This window comes from Pholcus phalangioides, unplaced genomic scaffold, assembly GCF_987345545.1.
Source record: "Pholcus phalangioides strain wild (caught in Gottingen) unplaced genomic scaffold, Ppha-v1.0 ptg000031l_1, whole genome shotgun sequence".
NCBI lineage: Eukaryota > Metazoa > Arthropoda > Arachnida > Araneae > Pholcidae > Pholcus > Pholcus phalangioides.
The window spans coordinates 4,554,385-4,576,579 of NW_028301621.1; the positions used below are offsets into that span (position 1 = coordinate 4,554,385).

General features: G+C 37.7%; 1 protein-coding gene across 3 annotated transcripts in view; it reads right to left on the reverse strand.

The window, feature by feature from the left end:
* Cad87A (cadherin 87A) overlaps positions 1 to 22,195 on the reverse strand; it is a 672,761-nt gene that overhangs the window by 323,424 nt on the left and 327,142 nt on the right. The gene's annotated exons all lie outside the window — the stretch shown is intronic.

The window sequence follows — 22,195 nt, forward strand, 5'->3', positions numbered from 1 at the left end:
TTCATGGGAAAAAAATTATTTTTCTACTCACATCTATATATCATCTCAAATCTTTGTGAGAAAGTATTTAATTTTTTTTTATAAATGAAAATTTATTTGTAAAATAAAGTGAATTCCACTTATAACATTAAAAAAAAAACCGTGACAAAACGTACATGGGGAAAACAGTAAATCTCAATGAGTGTTATCAGCAAAGGAAAAAATGTTTTTACAAAGTTGGAAAATGAAGTTGGAACGCCATAAGCGGGATATAAAAAAATAGGTAGGTAATATAATGGTATATAATCTGCACGGTGAAAGTCTGGTATATAATTCAGATTTCTCAATGTATAACTCAGATTATTCACAGGAAAATGAAGTACACAAGTTCTAACTTTTCAATGTTTAACATTCTTAAATTTTTTTCTCGACAAAATGTTCAACTAGATTTTACATTTGAAGAAATGAAGATGTGTGAAATGAGATATGAATGCTTCAAGTTCATTGTGATTTTATAACCACAGCAAGTTTGTGAATAATAAAATTTGTACCTCTAATTTTGTAAATTCATATTTATACAATCATACCATTTGTTGATTTTGAAAATTTCTGAGCCATGTCAATTTCTTGAATTTATTGAATAGTATTCACGAATTTGCTCTATTATATTCAGATTTAATGAACATTTCCACAATTGAAGCTTGGCTGCAGTATTTCATCATTGCAAACTGCAAATACAATTAATATTTATTATCACAAAAATTCAACCTTGTCTGGTTTTAATTTATACAAAAAATTGACACGCTTAATTTTAAGACAAATAAAATTTTAATGGGTCGACTGGGCGACGTGTTTCGGCTCCACAGTGGAGCGCCATCGTCATGACCTCTCGTGGTCAGAAATTTATTTATTTCATTTTCCCAAGTGCTTCGACTCCTGTTGTTCACTGTGTGGACCCAGTGCAGCCACAACCGTTGCACTAAGAATTTATATTGCTTTGAAAGATAGATACTCGACTTATGAAAGTTCAACTGGACACACAAACTTGAAGAGCTATCTTTGGGATACATAGCCTTAACAGACCCAGCAATTCCAGCAATAGAAATAAAAAAATAAAAACATATTTATTGTTCTGGTTATAAAAGAAGGTGGTTGTTCTGTATAACAAATTATTGATAATTATTCCATCCTGCAAAAAGGTCTTGTGTGTAGTAAGGGTGGGCCCTGGAGAATCGAAACTAGCACCCGTTGATGTTTTTTCCACATTATATACCTCACGAATCATGAAATGGCTTCAATAACTGTTTTTGGAAAGTATTTCAGATCACCCAGCAAAATGCCAAAATGACACCCATGGTCACAGGTTTCGATAATCTTTTTTATTTGTTGCATTCAACCATCCTCACTGACCATGTGAAATATTAATTGCATAAGTATAAAACTTTTTGAGAAAAAAATGTTGAAATTTATCCAAAAATGACGAAGATGACTTTTCCGAGGCTCGATTTTGAAGAGGCATTGTTTGAGAAAATAAATCATAACTTTCTGAATTTTCAATATATTCAAGTGAAATTTTCACTAAAATGTTCACAAAAACATACAAAATATGAATAAAAATAATTCATACATACACTTACATTTTAAATTTATATGCAAAAAAAATTATGTTAACTTTGTTTTTATGGAATTTTTTGTGAGAAAAAATACAATTTTTCTAACATATTTTTGGACCAGAGAGGCACAGCAGTTACCAAAACAACTTTTATTTTAAATTTCTCCTAAATATATGAAGTAAAAGACTGGGCAAAAAAAAAATTATGGTTTTTTGACTGTTAATATATTTATTCTGGCTCGCAACACAAAACTCATCGAAATAAGACTGGGTCGCTCCTATTTCAAATCATTCAACTAGATACTGAAATGAAAACCATCATCGCAGAATTATTATTTTTTGTTTATTGCTTTTACATCCTTGTTGACCATGAAACATTTCATGTACATATGCCAAAAACTTTTTGAAAAAAAAAAATATTTTCTAACACCACGAATGACGTCTCTAAATGCTAACCATTCAAGCAATATTGCTAATTTATATTGCAAATTTTCAATTCATACAAATGATATTTACACTAAATATGCTCACAAAAAAAATGCAGATTATGACCGAAACAAATTTAAACCTTATCACAAAAAATCATTTAAATTTAATTTGATTTTTTTTTTTGTAATTATATAATTTTTCAAACACTTTCTTTTGGATGCCCAGCATGAATTTTCTAATTTATTTTTCCATTTAATCCTATTAATATATTAAGTAAATGACTATAGAAGTATAAACATTATTTTGACAGTTAATACATTTGAGTCACAAAACACACTTGTACTTACATGACTACATCTATATATATAAAATTGATTTTGTGTGTGTGTGTGTACGTTCTCTATACAAATCTACAATTTCAGATTGATCGTCGTCAAATTTTGCATATATACCAAATGGGACCTGACTTAAACAATAGCCTACTTTAAAATTTCGCCAGAGCAGGGCAAATGCCCCAAATGGGCAAAAAACCGTAGGGCAACAATGGTTTTTGGGCCTCAAAAATCACTTCGCAATGTTTACTTTGGTTACCATGGTTCCCTAGCTATGCGTTTCAGATATGCATATGCCTTTATAATGGTTTGCCACTTCTTTAATGATACCAGTTCATGGAGAAAACAGTGTAGCATCTGGTATTATTGCTAGGAGAAATGATAGTCCAAGCTGTTACAAAGGCCAAATCAGTATCATAGGAAAATATCTCTGTATTGAGAAGTGATGCAGTATATCTATCTAAACACTTGATTTTTTTTTGTGTTTACAATAATTCCAAATGATTCTTATTTAGTGCTATTGTGTAACCAAAATGCCCCCCAAAAAACGAAAAGCGATAGGATTTATCAATCCAAAAACAAGAAAAAATCATATTATCCAGGAAATCGGAGTCGCTGCAAAATCAGGAATCACAACTTTGTGAAAACCAAAGAAGAGTTGAAGTACTGAGAGCCGCCGAAAACTTTCACCAACGCCACTGTCGACGAGAAGAAAACAAAAGAAGAACTGTAGCAGCAAGAGCTGTGGAAACAACGAACAGACACAGAATTCGACTTGAAAAAAATAAAACAAGAACCGCTGCAGCTAGAGGAGAAGAAACGATGGATCAACGATTGAGCCGACTTGAGCAGGATCGGACAAGAGCCGCAGTAGCTAGAGAAGAAGAAACGGCCGATCGAGAGAGCCGGCTGGAGCAGGATCGGACAAGAACCGCAGTAGCTAGAGAAGAAGAAACAACAGATCATCGAGTGATTGGGCTAGAGCAGGATCGGACAAGAACAGCAGCAGCTAGAGTAGAAGAAACAGCTCAGCAGTGTCGAGATCGATTAGAAAGAGATCGTAATAATCATGGCCGGTCAAAAGAAACAGCATCTGACTTGAAATTGGCAGCATTCAGTCATAATCCAAACTGCAATTATCAGTACCATCCTAAAGTAGTAATTGGAAAAATAAATTAGAAATGTAATTATTGTCAAGTTAAGAAATTCAAAACTGAATCACCGGGAATGTGTTGTTCAAATGGAAAAGTGAAAATATTGCCATTAAATGAACCTCTTATGTGTCGGGTACAACATCAGAATCAAAGCATTTCTTGCAAAATATAAGAAAGTAAAATTCATGCTTCCAAATGACATCTTTTGGCACAACAGCAACTGTAAAAGAAACAGGTTTCATGCCAACTTTCAAAATTCAAGGGCAAATTTATCACAAAGCTGGATCTCTTCTTTCCAAAACTGAAGAAAGCCCAAAATTTCTACAAGTGTATTTTATGGGCAATGAGGAAATCGAAGCCAATCAACGCTGCGATAATATTTCAGGAATGAGAAAAGATATAGCACTAAATTTGCAGAGACTTCTTCATACTAATAACAATTTAGTTATTTTGTTCAAAACTGCATTGGAAAAAATGACTTTTGATGAATATAAGATCGTATTACGAGCGGACAAGAAACCTACGGGTGAACATGAGCAAGGTTTTAATTCTCCCACCATTAATGAGGTGGCAAGAATTGTGGTTGGGAATGAATTCCCAGTGCGAATGCAGGAAATACGTCCATGCAAAAATTCTCGCAAAATGAATTCGTGGCCGGGACATAGTCATTCACAAACGAAATAATGCTCTGCAATGAATTTCGGAAACGCATCGCTCATATGATGCCCTTCAGTATCCATTGCTGTCTTGGCAAGGGGAAGATGGATATCACTTCAATCTTAAGCAAACTGATCCCAACACAGGGTTATCAACCAATAAAAAAATATCTGCTAATGCTTTCTATGCATATAGAATAATGATGAGAGATCAGTGTTCAAACCACATTTTAAAATGTCGCCAACTTTTCCTTCAATTCGTCATTGATATTGAGAGCAAGTGCCTTCTTTTCATAAGGTTGAACCAAAAGAAACTGCGAGTGGATGACTACATTTACTTGAGAGATGCCGTAGCTAGCGATGGAAATGTATCAGACATCGGCCAAGCAGTTATTTTACCGGTTACGTTTACCGGAAGTCCGCGGCATATGCACGAGTATGCTCAAGATGCTATGTCTTATGTTCGATCATATGGCCATCCAGATCTATTCATCACTTTCACTTGTAATCCTGCTTGGCCCGAGGTTAAAGAAGAACTTATGGTCGGTCAAGTGCCAAGTGATCGACATGATTTGACCGCGAGAGTTTTTAAAGAAAAACTGACAAAGTTTATTGACGCAATAACCAAGAGTTTATGGGGAAAGTCGCTGTTGGTTGTATTCAGTCGAATGGCAAAAAAGAGGACTTCCACATGCTCATATACTAATATGGCTCAAAGATACGATTCGTTCAACTCAGATCGACAGCGTTATATCAGCAGAACTCTCCGATTCAAGAAAAGATTGAAAGACCACTGCTGTTTGAAGTCATTATGAAGAATATGATTCATGGACCATGTGGAGCAATTAATCCCAATGCACCATGCATGAAGAATGGAAAATGCTCAAAAAAATATCCCGACAACTGAGGCAGGAAAGGGAAACAAGAGATGATGGCTATCCTCTGTACAGAAGGCGAAAACCTGGAGACGGTGGATATACGGCAAATATCAAATTGAAAGTTAACAACAGTTATAATAAGATTGAAGTGGACAACAAATGGGTCGTACCATATACTCCATTGCTTTCGAAGATGTTCATATAAATGTTGAATACTGCAACTCTGTGAAATCCATCAAATACGTTTGTAAATATGTCAGCAAGGGCAGTTACATGGCCGTTTTTGAGTTAGCTGATGGAAGTAGGACAAATTAGATCACAAGATATCAAATGGGAAGGTATATCAGCAGTAATGAAGCAATATGGAGGATTCTAAATTTTCCAATTCATGATCGTTATCCACCAGTTGTGCATCTCAGTGTTCACCTAGAAAATGGGCAACGAATCTATTTCACTGATAAAAATGCATGAGAGAAAGCTGTACAACCGCCGAACACAACATTGACAGCCTTTTTCTTTTTGTGTCAACAAGATCTATTCGCAAAAACGTTGCTGTACTCAGAAGTTTCCAAATATTACTCATGGGACACATCGAGAAAAATGTTCAGCAAGAGGGAAAAAAGTTATCCAGTCCCAGGATATGATGTTCGAGCAACAGACACATTAGGACGCGTCTACACAGTTCATCCAAACAATGCAGAGTGTTATTATCTAAGATTATTGCTCCATACTGTCCGAGGTCCGACATCTTTCACACATTTGAGAACTTTTGAGGGAGAAGTGTGTCGAACATTCAGGGAAGCATGTCAGAAGCAAAGTTTGCTCGAAGATGACAAGCATTGGGAGATGACATTATCTGAAGCTCACTCACGTCCTTTCTTGCTCAATTGCGAAGGCTTTTTGCAATCATACTGACAATTTGCAGCTCATCAAATCCCAAAGATCTGTGGAAAAAGCACAAAACCAATCTGAGTGAAGATATTCTCATGCAAACAAGAAGAGCGTGTCCAGGCTTGGGCTTGAACTTCACATCAGACATTTTCGATAAAAGTTTGGTATTGCTTGAAAATGTATGTTTAGCCATGAATGGAAAAACTCTCACTCAGCTTGGTCTCGATGCACCTTTGCAAAACATGTCTGATGCCCTCGATAGAGATTTACTGAGAGAAACGAGCTACAGTAAAAGCCATTTGGAAATGTATGTTTCTGACAACAAGCCCCTTATGAATCAAGAACAACGCATACAGTACTATTTTTCATTCTGTTACTGATGGAAAAGGTGAAATTTTTTTTCTGGATGCACCAGGAGGTACAGGAAAAACATTCCTCATCAACTTGCTTTTGGCCGAGATACGTAAAGATGGTGATATTGCTGTCGCCGTGGCTTCCTCTGGAATTGCTTCAACGTTACTTGATGGAGGACGAACTGCACACTCAGCTCTCAAATTGCCTCTGAATATGACGTTTCCTGAAACTCCTGTCTGTAACATCAGCAAGCATACTGGTCAAGCCAAAGTACTCCAGGCATGCAAGATCATTTTTTGGGATGAGTGCACAATGGCTCACAAAAAGTCTCTTGAAGCACTTGACAGAACCATGCAGGATATTAGAGGAAACTCGAGTATAATGAAAGGAGCTGTATTCTTGCAGGAGCTTTTCGTTGAACTCTCCCTGTCATCCCACGTTCAACACCAGCGGACCAACTGAACGCATGTCTCAAAGCATCCCATCTTTGGAAGTACACTAAAAAGTTCACTGAAGATAAATAAGAGAGATTATTTGCAGAGAAATACGTCCATGCAAAAAGTTCTCTCATGAATTGCTGTGTCTTGGCAATGACAATGTTCCGACGGATCTGACCACCATGCTAATTTCTTTTCCCCCCGATTTTTGTCAGCTGTTACCGTCGCTCCAGGAAGTTGTCAACAAAGTTTTTCCCAACATCCGTGAAAATTTTGAAAACTCTGAATGGCTATGCGAACGAGCAATTTTGTCACCTAGAAATCACAATGTTAATGCAATAAACATGATAATACAAAGCAAGCTTCCTGACCCTGACGTTGTTTATGGATCTTTCGACACTGTCGTTGAAAATGATCAAGCCACCAATTACCCAACAGAATTCCTCAACTCTTTAGAACCACCCGGATTACCACCTCATAGACTGGTTTTAAAAGTCGGAGCTCCAATTATGCTTCTGAGAAATCTGGATCCTCCGAAACTGTGTAATGGAGCCAGGCAAGAAACTTATGGTCAACATCATAGAAGCGACAATATTGACTGGAACTGGTAAAGGTGAAGACGTGTTCATTCCACGAATTCCTATGATACCAACTGATTTGCCTTTTGATTTCAAACGATTGCAATTCCCGGTAAGACTTGCCTTTGCCATTACCATCAATAAAGCTCAAGGACAATCTCTCAAAGTCGCAGGTATCAACCTGGAAAATCCATGTTTTTCCCATGGCCAGCTTGCTCCAGGGTGGGAGCACCTGAAAACTTATATGTATTTGCTCCGGAAGGAAAGATTAAAAACATTGCTTATCATAAAGCTTTAGAATGATAGTTTCTAAATTCGCAACACGCTTCAATTTTTGTAATTATGCAAGTTTGCACCATGTTTTCTCCTGCATTTTTGTAATTATGCAAGTTTGCACCATGTTTTCTCCCGCATTTTTGTAATTATGCAAGTTCGCAACATGTTTTCTCCCACATTTTTGCAATTATACAAATTTGCATTTCTTTACCATTTTGGCAATTATGCAAGTACGCAACATGTTCCCTTATCTATTTTTGTAATTATGCAAGTTCGAAACATGTTCTCTTATCTATTTTTGTAATTATGCAAGTTCGCAACATGTTTTTCTTAATCTCATTTTTGTTAGCTCTCAATTTTTTAATTATGCAAGTTCGCAAAATATTTTTTCTTTCTTTTTTGTTGTTATACAAGTTCATAGCACGACGTCATACCCTTTGTTCGAAAAAAGCGTGTTTGTACATCACACCCTCTATGGTTCACGGATAGCGTGCGGAACCTTTATCTTGAAAAGAAAAGAGCATTCAGAGAGTATAAAAGTGGACGAGGTGACCTATCATTGTTTACTGATAAAAGAAGACTGTTGAAGAAAGCGATAAGGGATAGTAAAAAGCAAGTTGAATCTAGGTTGGCAGATAACATTGGCTCTGACCCAAAATCATTTTTTCGATACGTCAATAATGGATGTAAGGGGACAGTTGGCCCCCTCTCGATAGGAGGCTCAAAAGTAGAGAGCAATGTAGGCATGTGTAGTGCTTTCAATGACTTTTTCGCGTCGGTTTTTAATGGAGATAATGATATTCGATATACGGGTGTTGCATGGGGTAATAAAACGCTCAACGATATTCAAGTGGAAGACGTGGAGGTCCTAAATCTTCTAAGAAATGTATGTGCAAGCAAAGCACCAGGACCAGATGATATCTATCCCAGGGTTCTCAGGGAAGGTGCTAATGAATTGTTGGGGCCAGTCGCACAGATATACAGGAGTAGTGTTGCTGAGGGTATCGTCCCGAGAGATTGGAAACTGGCTAACGTTGTTCCGATATTTAAGAAGGGTAGTAGAGAAGTGGTGTCTAATTATCGTCCAGTGAGTTTGACGAGCTCCCTCTCGAAAATTTTGGAAATTATCATCAAAAGGCAGTTTGTGAAGTGGATAGACGAGAATAATGTATTGTCGGATAATCAGCATGGGTTCAGGAAGGGGAAGTCATGTGTAACTAACCTCCTTTGCTTCTATGATTACGTGACTAAGGCTTTGGGTAAGAGCAAAAATGTCGACGTTGTTTACCTTGATTTCCAGAAGGCATTCGATCGGGTCCAACATGGCAAACTCTTGAAGCGTTTACACGAGATTGGAATAGGGGGCAGCTTGCTGAATTGGATAGAATCGTGGTTGAGAGATAGGTCGCAACGAGTTATGGTGAACGGGGAATTCTCTGGTTGGACAGACGTCACAAGTGGAGTTCCTCAGGGAAGTGTCCTTGGCCCCATACTTTTTTCACTTTTTATCGACAAACTCGATCAGGGTATCGATGGGATTACTAGCAAATTCGCAGATGATGTGAAGCTAATGGGGGTAATCGGGAATGAAAGCGATAGGGAGTTGCTCCAGAACAACTTAAACAAGATTGCAGCATGGGCAAATGAATGGAGCATGACGTTTAGCGTAGATAAGTGCATGGTCGCTCATTTTGGTTCGAACAACCCACGGTTCTCTTACGAGTTGAATGGTGTCACTATCCCGGATGCAACTAGAGTCACCGATTTGGGAATTCTCATTGACGAGCGACTTAAGTTTTCTCAACATTGTTCAGCGGTTGTCAAAAAATCGAATAGAATGCTTGGTCTCATTTTCAAAAAGGTCTCTTCGCGTTCTCCTAAAGTCATTCTTCCGCTTTTTCGAGGCTTAGTTCGTCCTGGACTGGAGTATGCTGTAAGGTTTTGGAGACCATACCTACAGAGGGACATAGACTTGGTTGAAGGGGTGCAGAGAAGAGCTACGCATGTCCTTATTGGCACACAGGGCTTGAGTTATGAAGAAAGACTTCATTTTTTGAATATGTTTACATTGGATGAACGCAGGTGTCGAGGAGATATGATCGAAGTGTTCAAAATTTTCAATGGGATGGATAGGATGGACCATGAACTTTTAGTACACCGCCAATCGACTGCTTTTACAAGGGGACACCAGTATCGATTGGTGAGGGACAATGCAAGGTTATGGTGTCGCAGGGAATTTTTCTCCAATAGGGTTGTTAATAAATGGAATAGCTTACCCCCGGAGGTAGTAAATTGTAACACAATTGACACGTTTAAAAAGAAATACGATAAACATGTTGGGGTAAATCGAGAAGCTATTCATTCTTAGAATAAGACAACCATAAGTATTCTTTATGGGCATTGTATAATATTTTACCATGTGTATATATTGTTTGTAATTTGTGTTAATTGCATTTTTAATTGGGTTGCTGTATTTTTGAAACATATGACAACCATATTTTTATGGGCATCTTTTTATCAGCCACCTCGTTGGGCATTTTGCCTGTTGTGGCGTTGTATTTGTATTTGTATAGCATGTTTTAGCTCTCAATTTTGTAATTATGCAAGTTTGCAAAATATTTTTTCTTTCCTTTTTGTTGTTATACAAGTTTGTAGCATGCTTTTCTCTAATTTTTTATATTGTGCAAGTTCACGAATGTTTTTACTCTCATTCTTGTAATTATAAAATTTTCTTTCATTTTTGTAAGTATACAAGTTCACAACATATTTTCTTTCCCATTTTTGTACCCCAGCAAAGCCAGGTATTATAGCTAGTTAATTATATTTGTACATTTTGACTTGATATAAAAATTCATGCTTAACAAAAAAAATTTGAAGTTATATATATTTTATCTTTCTTTTATATTTATTACAGTATTCGCTAAGTAAAGTTTCATGAGTTGATGCAATAATTCAAAAACATTTAATAAATTTTAAAATTCAAGGATTAAATAAATTCATGAAATAGAAATGTTAATGAAAGGTGTCACATCAGGTTTGGTGGAAAAAAACGTTTTTGGTTTAAATTCATACTTAGATTAAATTCATTTATTATTGAATAAAATAATTTTAAATTTAACCTTCATGTTGAAAAGATTTATAGAAAAGTGTTAAAATTCAAATGATTAATTTTATTTATTTATTTATTTACAATAACCACAGAAGGCATGAAATGCACTTATACTGGAAGGGGAAAAAAATAGAACGGGAAGCACTTCGCACACGGAGTCAGGTCGAAATCCTCAATAGCGGAAGCAAATCTTGCGTAGGAGGAGCATACAAGTTCTGATGGAAGACATATTCTTGCCACATGGCATCTATATCCATGGAAAAAGCAATCCCTTCTAGCCGTTGGTATTCTGATTTGGAAGCGATGCCTACATAGGTTAACTCGCCTGTCTATGATCTCAAAGAAAGGTTCTCTCGATGGTAGATAAACAATTTGGTGGACTAGCTTGTAGCACATCTCCAGATCTGCAGCGATTCTGATTCTATGCTATTCCAGCGAGTGTAAACCCAGAAATTGAAGTCTCTGGCAATAAGATAGGCTGCTCGTGCCAGGTATTCGTTTAGTAAACGACTTCTGTGGCTTTTCGAGGAGCTTCATATCCTTGATTTTGTAAGGGCTCCATATTTGCGAACAGAACTCCAGAGTCAGGCAAACATACACATAGAAAGCATATGACAACGTATGCGCATCACACTTACGGTATGCCGTACATAACATATATGAAATTCTATTAGCTTTGCAGACTATGCCATGATAATGATCAGTGAAATCCAGAATGCAGCTCATTGCAATACCTAAATCCATGCATGTATCCAATTGCTGTAACGTTTCATTACCTAGTTGATAATATTCAGAATCGGTGCATCTACCTAAATGCATTGATTCACTTTTTGATGATGAAATAGGTAGCTTATACTGACAACTCCACTGGAAAAGTTGTTGGCATGCAGTTCTTAGGCCCCTAGTGTTTTCCACTGGAGAGAATAACTTAATGTCTTCAGCGAAAGAGATGGGTGACACAGATTGAGTAATATCGTAAGTGTACAAAGTAAATAAGATCGGGCCTAACACCGATCCCTGGATGACTCCGCTTGGCACCTGACATTCTTTAAACATCATGCTGGCTATGCGAACCTGATGAACTCTGCCTGATAGCAGTTCTTGAATTATCCTCACAACTTTATCCGGAACCCCCATGCAAGCTAGCTTCCTCAGTAGTAACAATCTGTCTACTTTATCAAATGCGTTTTGGAAATTGACGTAAATTACATCAATCTCTTGTCCATAGTCTATAGCATTCTCCCATATATCATGACAAATCAACTGCTGTATTGGTAAGAAGCGGCCAGGAATGAAGCCGAACCGAACTGAGGGGATTAAGCCAATCTTGTCTGCAAATGGAAGTAACTGATTGACGATGCATCTCTCGAAAATTTTGCAGGATATATCGGTTAATGATACCGGGCGATAATTATTCGGATCTGCCCTGGAGCTTTTATTCTTATAAATTGGACTAATAACTGCAGTTTTCCATGAGCATGGAATAGATCCGTAGTCATAGAAGGATGTGAAGATGGAGCTAAGCAGAGAAGATATCGAGTCTAAAATACGATTGTAGAAACAACTGGGTATTCCATCAGGACCCATAGATGATCGACCAGGAAAAAAAGCAATAATGCCTTTTATCGTCTGAGTGTTGAACATGTCACGAAAGAAGAGATGATCATCCATAAGGCGATGATAACAATGGTCGTAACTGGAACTGAAATTATAGGAACAAGAAAATATGTCCGCAAAAACGTTTGCTTTCTCATAATCTTCCGTTATCGTGGTACCATTCACAGTTAGCATTGGTATGTCCCTGGATACACAAAGCCTGCTGTGGAAAAAGTCCCGATTTTGATTTTTACAGAGGTTGAGATGTAAACTCTTTCTCTTGGACGTAATTTGCATAGTTCCTAGCCATGACCTTGTATTGTTCTTTAATGGTTTGACTAGGTATGCCAAGCATGCAATTTCCTATTGTTTAACATTCGTAAAACCTTGTCTTTTTCTCTAAATCTCATTTGACGGGGATTGACATGTTCGCGAGACCGCAGAAATAGAGCTGGCGAAGCATCAGCAGCTGAGATAGTTCCAGCCAGTACTTGATTCTGCAAATCTTTTACAATAGTTGATAATCGTGGATAATCTGCATTGTGATAGTTTAGTGTTGATTGAAAATCTAATCCTGTGTTAATATACGAGAAGTGTATCTGCAAGTGCGGTGGATTATCGCTGTTGCAGAAGGATGGAAGTACATATACATCATAGACCACTAAAAAATTGGTAGCAAACAGAAGATCTAAGAAGTTTTCCCTTTTAGTGGGAAATCAACCAACTGAACAAGGCCTAGTTCTGCTGATATTGATATGAACTGTGACTCCAATTCAGATGAGAATCTCTTGTTTATCCAATCAATTCCCCGCATGTTGAAGTCCCCGATCAAAATCACTGGAAAGCATACAGTGCAGTAATGCCTTAGTTCTCTCCAAAACTCAGACTAATGATCTAAATTACATGCTTTATTTGGTGGAACGTACGCCGTAATAAGCATGCACTTCCTATTGCCGCTTTTTATATCCACCGATATTATCTCAACATCTTGATTTCCATTATGCACGTTCAACAGCTTAGGTTTCAGGCTGCTTCAAATAATAATGCATACACCTCCTCCCGCAGTAGTTTCTCTGTCGTATCGGAAATATTGTATCCTGGTAGACATATCAAGACGAGATTGACTGATGTAACCAAGTCTCTGCTATACACAGAATGGCAACCTCATATGACTGAATGTAGCAATGCAAATCGTCAATTTTATTCTCAATACTTCTGGGGTTCGTGAATATACCTGTAACCCTAGAATTACATAGATTTAGAATCGGATGCGTGTTCATTTGTTGAAGAAATTGACAATGACTCTTGTCCGTACAGTCATAGCTGATTAGAGTTGTCCCTCTGACCGGCTGATGCTTCCTTTATAGTACAATCTCCAGCCGGATCCTCCAGAAGATATCTGGGAATACCAAAAAACTCTCTGACGTGCATACCAGATGGCCAGTGGAATGGATCACTCAATGAATCCCAATTACTATTGACAGTGCTCCAACTTTTCCAATGGAGTTGTCAGTATAAACTACCTATTTCATCATCAAAAAGTGGATCAATGCATTTAGGTAGATGCACCGATCCTGAATATTACCAATTAGGTAATGAAACATTACAGCAATTGGATACATGCATGGATTTAGGTATTGCAATAAGCCGCATTCTAGATTTCACTGATCATTACCATGGCATAGTCTGTCAAGCTAATAGAATTTCATATATGTTATGTACGGCACACCGTAAGTGTGATGCACATATGTCGTCATATGCTTTCTGTGTGTACATTCGCATGACTCCGGAGTTCTGTTTGCAAATATGGATCCTTACAAAATCAAGGATATGAAGCTCCTCGAAAAGCCACAGAAGTCGTTTACTAAACGAATACCTGGCACGAGCAGCCTATCTCATTGCCAGAGACTTCAATTTCTGGGTTTACACTCGCTGGAATAGCATAGAATCAGAATCGCTGCAGATCTGGAGATGTGCTACAAGCTAGTCCATCAAATTGTTTATCTACCATAGAGAGAACCTTTCTTTGAGATCATAGACAGGCGAGTTAACCTATGTAGGCATCGCTTCCAAATCAGAATACCAACGGCTAGAAGGGATTGCTTTTTCCATGGATATAGATGCCAAGTGGCAAGAATATGTCTTCCATACCAGAACTTGTATGCTCCTCCTACGCAAGATTTGCTTCCGCTATTGAGGATTGACAGTTAGTACAAAAGATGCATAGTTATTTGAGTTCTTTGTATTCAGCTTAACGCAGTCATACTCCAGTTGCGTGTCCTGCAGTTTGCGACGTACGTCAGAGATAGATGACTCTGGAGCAAATCTGTTCACCAGCAACAGACGTCTGAGAATCGTCTGCACTACACGCACCTGCGATGTCATAGACATTCCCACTGAATTCATTACGTCTATCAGCCCCAGTTACGACGTTGGATCGCTGAAAATGGTTAGGTGGTACTTGATTATTTTCATCCACTTTCGAGCGAGGGTGGTCCGCCCAAAACGTGTTGTTATTTGACAAATTTTCCTTTCCCCTCAAAGTATCAGTCAATATTACGAAGAAGTAGTGACAGGCTCTGGCAATGATTCACAATTGTTTGCTCCAGATGAGTTCACGTTTGAGCGCATAGCATTTGACAAGTTAGCTATCTCTGGCTGCATTCTGGGAATGATTAAAAAAAATGGGATTGCTGTCATTCATGCAGCTCTTATGAAAATATTTTTGATGTTCAACAGGAGATGACTAATATGTGTTGAATATATCTGTTGTGCTGATATCAATTGTTGTTACTTTTTAAATGCTTAACATATATACTGTACGGTTCCACATAAAATGTGTCACCGCTTTTAGCCGGATCAACAATGGTCTGTGCTATCATAAAACTCGAGGTTTAAAATTCATCAAACACACGATCAGACTAAGCAAGTCAGGCGATGGAAGTATAACTTAATTAATTTTTAATTTAACATTTAACTAAAATATCACGGACCAGCCGGAACAAACTATTGATGAACAAATCAAACAGAACAATTTGAGCGATAACATAACAAAAATCAACTATTTTAAAGAACGCTGGACGCATGCGCATGACACGGCACAAATCACCGCACAAGCTATGATGACGGAATAATCTTCATTTGCATATCCGCCACAGGACCCCCTTCCTCAGCGAGGTGGCCATGGGGACCTGAGCGAAAAATTGGCAATCAGACCGAATGTTGACGAAAATCACTTGTCCTTGATGTTGGTGCTGTCAGAATCGTCAAAGGACCCCCTTCCTCAGCGAAGAAGCCCCTGGATCTGAAATCAAACGGATCTTCCTGAGCGAATGATGTAAGGTGCTGGCAGGTTCACGGGAGACTGGATGGTATGTTCAGATGATTTCTCACTTTGAGGATACTTCGGTTCTGTGTGAGAGGCACGAGGCACCTGAGGGCGATGCTGGATCAGTTTATATGGTTCCGACGGAGAAGCAACATCTGACCTTGACAGCAATGCTGAATCCTTTGAAGAATCCAGACCATCGATCGGAAGATGAGCAGGCTTGAGACGATCTATTGAAACCCATTTCGTTAAAGAATTCATCTGCAAAAGAAAAATTTTCGGCTTACGCCGCACAATTAGATATGGACCATCATAAGGCGGTTGTAATGGTTTCCTTACAGCATCGTGTCTAACAAAAACATGTGTACACAAATTTAGTGCTTTCGGAATAAACACCACCCTATGTCCGTGTGCAGTACTTTGTACCGGTCGTAGCAGCTTCAACGCCGATCAAAATTTCTGAAGAAATTCTGGTTGAGATAGATCTTGTTCAGCAGGGCAGAAAAATTCACCTGGAAGGCGTATATTTTGACCGTACACCATTTCGGACGACGTATGTTCTCTGATAGCAGTCCGCAACCCCATTAGCACTAGTGGCAAACAGTCAACCCAAGAATGTGATGGGTTACATTTAAGAGAAGCTTTCGATACACAATGAGTTCTTTCAACCATCCCGTTTGCTTTCGGGTTGTAGGCACTAGTCCTGCATATCTCCGCTCCAAGTGACTTGGCCAATTCCTTGAAAGTGTTAGATTCCAGCTGTCGACCTTGATCGCAGATAATTTTGACAGGGGCACCGAATCTAGCAACCCAATTAAATAAAAATGCTCGCGAGATGGTTTCAGCAGTGATGTCTGCTAACAGAACAACTTCCAACCACCTAGTGAAGTGGTCAATTATGGTCATGGCAAATCTTAACCCATTGAATATTGGCAAAGGGCCAATAAAATCCAAATGTATGGTATGAAACCTAGAGTTAGGCATGGCTATTTGACCTAAAGAGCCAATGTGTGTTGCTGGATTTTCGCCTTCTGGCAAGAAAGACACGAGCGACACCATGCGGTTATATACTTACGCATTAAAGGCCAGACATAACCAGCACAAATTTGTTTCTAGGTGGAACGAGTTCCAGAATGAGCCAAACCATGAACAGAATAAAAAATATTTTCATGAAAATTTAGGGCCAAAAACCTAATTTTTGGCAATGAAACATCACAATATACTACGGAATTAAAATGTGGAAATTTTACCTGCTTAAGTTCCAAATTATTAAAATCAGGGTTCTTCAATAATTCCTTTAACTCTGGATCATCCAGCTGCTCTGCTGCTAACGAATTGTAATCAATTATCACAGGTTTTATAATTTCATCGACCTTGACAAAGCATCAGCTACAAAATTTTTTGAACCAGAAATGTATCTGATATCTGTTGTGAACTGAGAAATAAATTCCAAATGACGTAAACGTCATGGAGAACACTTTTCAAATTTTGGGGAAAAAGCATATGTCAAGGCTCTATGATCAGTAAATATATAAAATATACGACCTTCCAACATATATCTAAAATGAATAACAGACAAATAAATTGCCAACAGCTCTTTATCGTATGCTGAATATTTATGCTGTGCGTTATTTAATTTCTTTGAGGAAAATCCTAAAGGCAAATACACCCTTCAGTTTTTTTATGCAATGCACCAGCAACAGTGACACTGGCATCCGTAAATAACGCCAATTCACAATCGGGCTCGGGATGAGACAGCTGAGTGATATTGACAATACTGTCCTTACATTTTTGAAAAGAATCAGTCAATTCAGAAGTCCAGTTAATAATGCTATTGTCCTTTCTAGAACCTATTAATAAAGCATTCAATGGAGCATGCAATTCAGCAGCTTTCGGTACAAATCTTCTATAAAAATTTATACAACCCAAAAAACGTCTTAAATCTTTAACATTTTTAGGCAAAGAATAATTTTCAATAACTTGAATCTTATCCGGAAGAGGTTTACAACCAGAAGAACTGACGAGGTGTCCCAAAAATGAGATTTCATGCACGCCAAAAACACATTTTGTTGTATTGATGGTTAAACCAAACTTCCGTAATCTTTCGAAAACTAATTTTAAATGGTTATAGTGCTTGTCCTCGTCACAACTGGCAATCAAAACGTCATCCAGATAAGGAAATACAAAATCCAAATCAAAAAGCACTTCATTTATAAACCGTTGGAAGGTTTGAGGGGCGTTACACAAACCAAATGGGAGAAACATAAATTCAAACAACCCAAATGGTGTAATCACTGCTGTTTTTTCGATATCCGATTGAGCAACCGGAATTTGATTAAAGGCCCTAACCAAATCAATTTTACCGAAAATATTTTTTTTTATGCAAGTTATGGAAGAAATCTTGGATATTAGGGAGTGGGTATTTGTCGGGTTTAGTTATAGCATTAAGTTTCCTATAGTCACCAGTGGGGCACCAGTCACAATCGCCCTTAGGCACCATGTGCAGAGGACTAGCTCATGGGCTTTTAGACTGTCTGCAAATGCCATGTTGTAACATATACGCAAACTCTGCCTTGGCAGCTTTCAATTGAGCAGGGTGCAATCTGCGCACTTTAGATGTTACAGGTGGACCCACGGTAACTATATGCAGGGGTGGGAAGTGACTAAGTCCATTTCGGAGCAGCTTTGGAGCAGCAAAATTCAGGATTCGGAGCAGCTTTGGAGCAGCAAAATTCAGGATTCGGAGCAGTTTTGGAGCAGCAAATTCTGGATTTGGAGCAATTTTGGAGCAGCAAATTCTGGATTTGGAGCAATTTTGGAGCAGCAAATTCTGGATTTGGAGCAATTTTGGAACAGCAAAATGTGGGATTCGGAGCAGATATTTATAAATTGGAGCAGTGAAATTAACAAGAATATTTTCGTTAACCCTCAACCCTTTTCAAAATAAAACTGCACTGTCTTTTGCTATGAAACATCTCTTCATCAGCTTGATTTTTGTTTTTGGTGTTTTAGTCTTTTGACACCTTGTTTGAAAGAGCGGCTGTCATAAAATTTTTTGCACCCGTCTATTTAGGATGATTTTTGCTTACTGAGGGCACTATTTGCTGCCTTGAACAGCAGCACTTCAAATGAGCTAAAAAAAATTTTTATAAGTTTTTAATTTTTTTATACTGAAAGAAATTGTTGCAAAATGGGAGAAAATTTCGGAAGTATCAACTCGATGTTTGGCGATTCAGCACTCATTATCTGGCGAGATTGGCGATCTGACACTCGTTATTTGGCGAGATTGGCGATCTGACACTCGTTATTTGGCGAGATTGACGATTTAACGCTCGTTATTCGGCACCATTGGCGATTTAACACTCGTTATTCGGCAAAGTTTCTAAACTAACATTCGTAATTCGGTGAACATGTGCTTTTTACTCCCGGAATGACAATTTTTTTCACGAAACATCGGGATTTAACACAATGACAATCGACTACAGTAATTTCTGCTGCTTCCAGTGACGACTTTTTTTTTTAAACGGAAACACTCGAATTTGCACTTTAAAGCTGAAAGGCACTGCAAACCATCTTCAGTTCCACGATCACGGACAATATCGGGATTTCGCAATGGAAAGCCCGATCAGGGGCCGATAGTTTAAGTATAGTGGAATAAAACACGCTCTTTTCGTAAAGAAACGTTTCGCGGCTAGCAGGAACAAAAAAACTTTTGGCGTCCTTTCCGAAATTCCGGGCATACTGAAGCGAAATTCGCTATTTGGCGCAGAAAAATGCGAAAATACGCTATTGGAGCAGGATGGCGCAAGATATTCGTTTTGGCGCAGTGCGGCGCAATTGGCGCAGAGTTCCCACCCCTGTATATGATGAACTGTTTCATGCTTGACATCGGAAGGACAAGGATTAACCTTGGTGATATCCTGAAACTGTTGAATCAAATCGTGATACCTACCACCACCAGAAACAGTTTTTATGGCAGGTACCAACGTTGACAAAATCAACCCTTTATATTCCAATTTTGTCACGATATCTATGAGCTTTCTATTTTTAATATCTACAATTAAACCAAATTTCTGTAAAAAATCCGCGCCCAGTATAGGCTTTGATACATCCGCTATTATGAAATGAAAATTCAAGTGTCTTCCAAAGCCAAAATCGACCTGCATAAATTTAGAACCATATGTCCATATGTTGGTACCATTAGCAGCGGTTAAAACATAGGATGCTGGCAACCGACAGCCTTTAAATGAGCTGGGTAAAATGCTCACATCTGAACCACTGTCAATAAAAAATTGCAATTTTGACTTCAAATCTTTGACAAATAAACGGTGGCTAAAAAAAATTTCCTGCTTCGCTAAGATCCACCAAGTCCATAGCCAGGGCTACTAGTTTAAATAACTGCAAGGAGGAATACATTTATTTGCTTTTTCAGCAAATTTCTTATCATACCAACACATACGTTTACTAGGATTATCTGAACAAAATTCGGCTGCGCCACTTCGTCTGCGTATGTGAGAAGACCCATCAAATTTTTCCCGAGAATTTTCAACCAAAAATTTTACTTGATTCTTCAAATCATTAAGCTCGTCAGTCAACTTCGAAATCTGGCCATCGAGTGATTCTCTACCAACCACCTCTGCACAAGCAGCAGACTGAAAATTCATGACATCGAAAATTTTATCAGCCAAAGCAGAAAGGTCGATCAACCTCTCACCCGAAACAGATAAAATTGACCGAACAGAGCCCGGTAAATGAGAAAGCCAAATTGATTTTAATACTTCATCAGAAAAATTATCTTCAGCCAGGTCTCTCATTCGGCGAAGCAACGCAGACGGCTTAGAATCGTCAAGAGATAAATCACTAAGCAACGTTCTTATTCTTTTCGATTCAGACACCCGAAATTCCTTAAGCAGTTTATTTTTTACTACAGTGTATGGTTCATCACGATCAGGGTTTTTACTAAATCGGATATAAATGTTAAAACAAACATGTTGATCTAACACTGCAATTAAACTGCAATATTTAGTACTTTTAGTTACAATTCCAGACAAACTGAAATTTGCCTCAATCTGAGCAAAATACAGTTCTGGGTTTTCTGACCAAAACGATGGCAAATGCAATGAGATTTTGCCTACATCAGCAGGCAATACACCAGTTTGAGAATCGTTGTCACACATTGCAATATACAAATGCAGCAAAAAATATATATACAAAAATATCAGCGATAAAATTCTAAAATTTGTAAAGAGACACAAAATACACAAATACACCAGTAGCCGGAGGATCCAGAGTGGAAGGCTGAAAATAAAATGGTTAAAATTTTGATACTTCCCAAATTCGAATACCCCGCCAAGATCGCCGGTGGTACAGAAACACTCAGAGCAATAATGACATTCAGCAGATCAGAAGAGATGTTCGACGGGAAAAAAAAAATCCATACACGGGTCACCAATCTGTACGGTTCCCCATAAAATGTGTCACCGCTTTTAGACGGATCAACAACGGTCTGCGCTATCATAAAACTTGAGGTTTAAAACTCATCAAACACAAGATCAGACTAAGCGAGTCAGGCGATGGAAGTATAACTTAATTAATTTTTAATTTAACATTTAACTAAAATATCAAGGACCAGCCGGAACAAACTATTGATGAACAAATCAAACAGAACAATTTGAGCGATAACATAACAAAAATCAACTATTTTAAAGAACGCTGGACGCATGCGCATCACACGGCACAAATCACCGCACAAGCTATAATAACAGAATAATCTTCATTTGCATATCCACCACAATACAATAAACTTTGCTTGACAAAATGTATTTCTACCACTTTGTCTTGAACATTTACTTCAAATATCTGCATTTTCAAAAGATGGTTTAGCAGTGATAGTTGGGATTGAAACACTTTAAATTATGAAATATTTTTTGCGGATTATGTTTGAACAGTTCATATTAAAATATTCTAATGTTATTGTTGAATGTACAGCCAATTTGGGATACAGAATCGGAGATGATCAAACAGTGAATATAAGAAATATTTTCTGCTCTTGCTTATCTCTTAATTGTGCTGTAATGACTCACAGAGTTAAAAAAAAAGCATATCTGTTGGAACATTATACAAACCTAGGTATGTAAATAAAATTTGAGTATACTTTGCATACTGTCATTCACAGAATAACATGAATAAAAACCACTAGAATGTGGATGGAACTAATTCTCTCCATCAAACTTTGTGTTACTTTATTCTTTCTTTCTTTTTTTCTTTAATTACTACACACTATTATATAAAGAAAAAAAACCAATTTAGAAGAGTTCCATTGAAATGCAAAGTTTAGTAAAAATGGTTCACTCAATTTGTTGACAAGCAAAATTCATTGCCCATTTGGTCAAAATCAAACAATATTTTGGTCACTTTTTGAAAATATTTCGGTCACTATTTTCACTAGTTTTGAGGCTGTGATCCGTGCTGAACCCTGTACTAGAGAAATAGATGTGAAGAAAGAAATCTCTTTTCAAATAGTCTCTCTCTGTTAGGAAACTCTTTTCATATGCAAATGGTGGCAAAAAATCATTTGTCTCAGGTT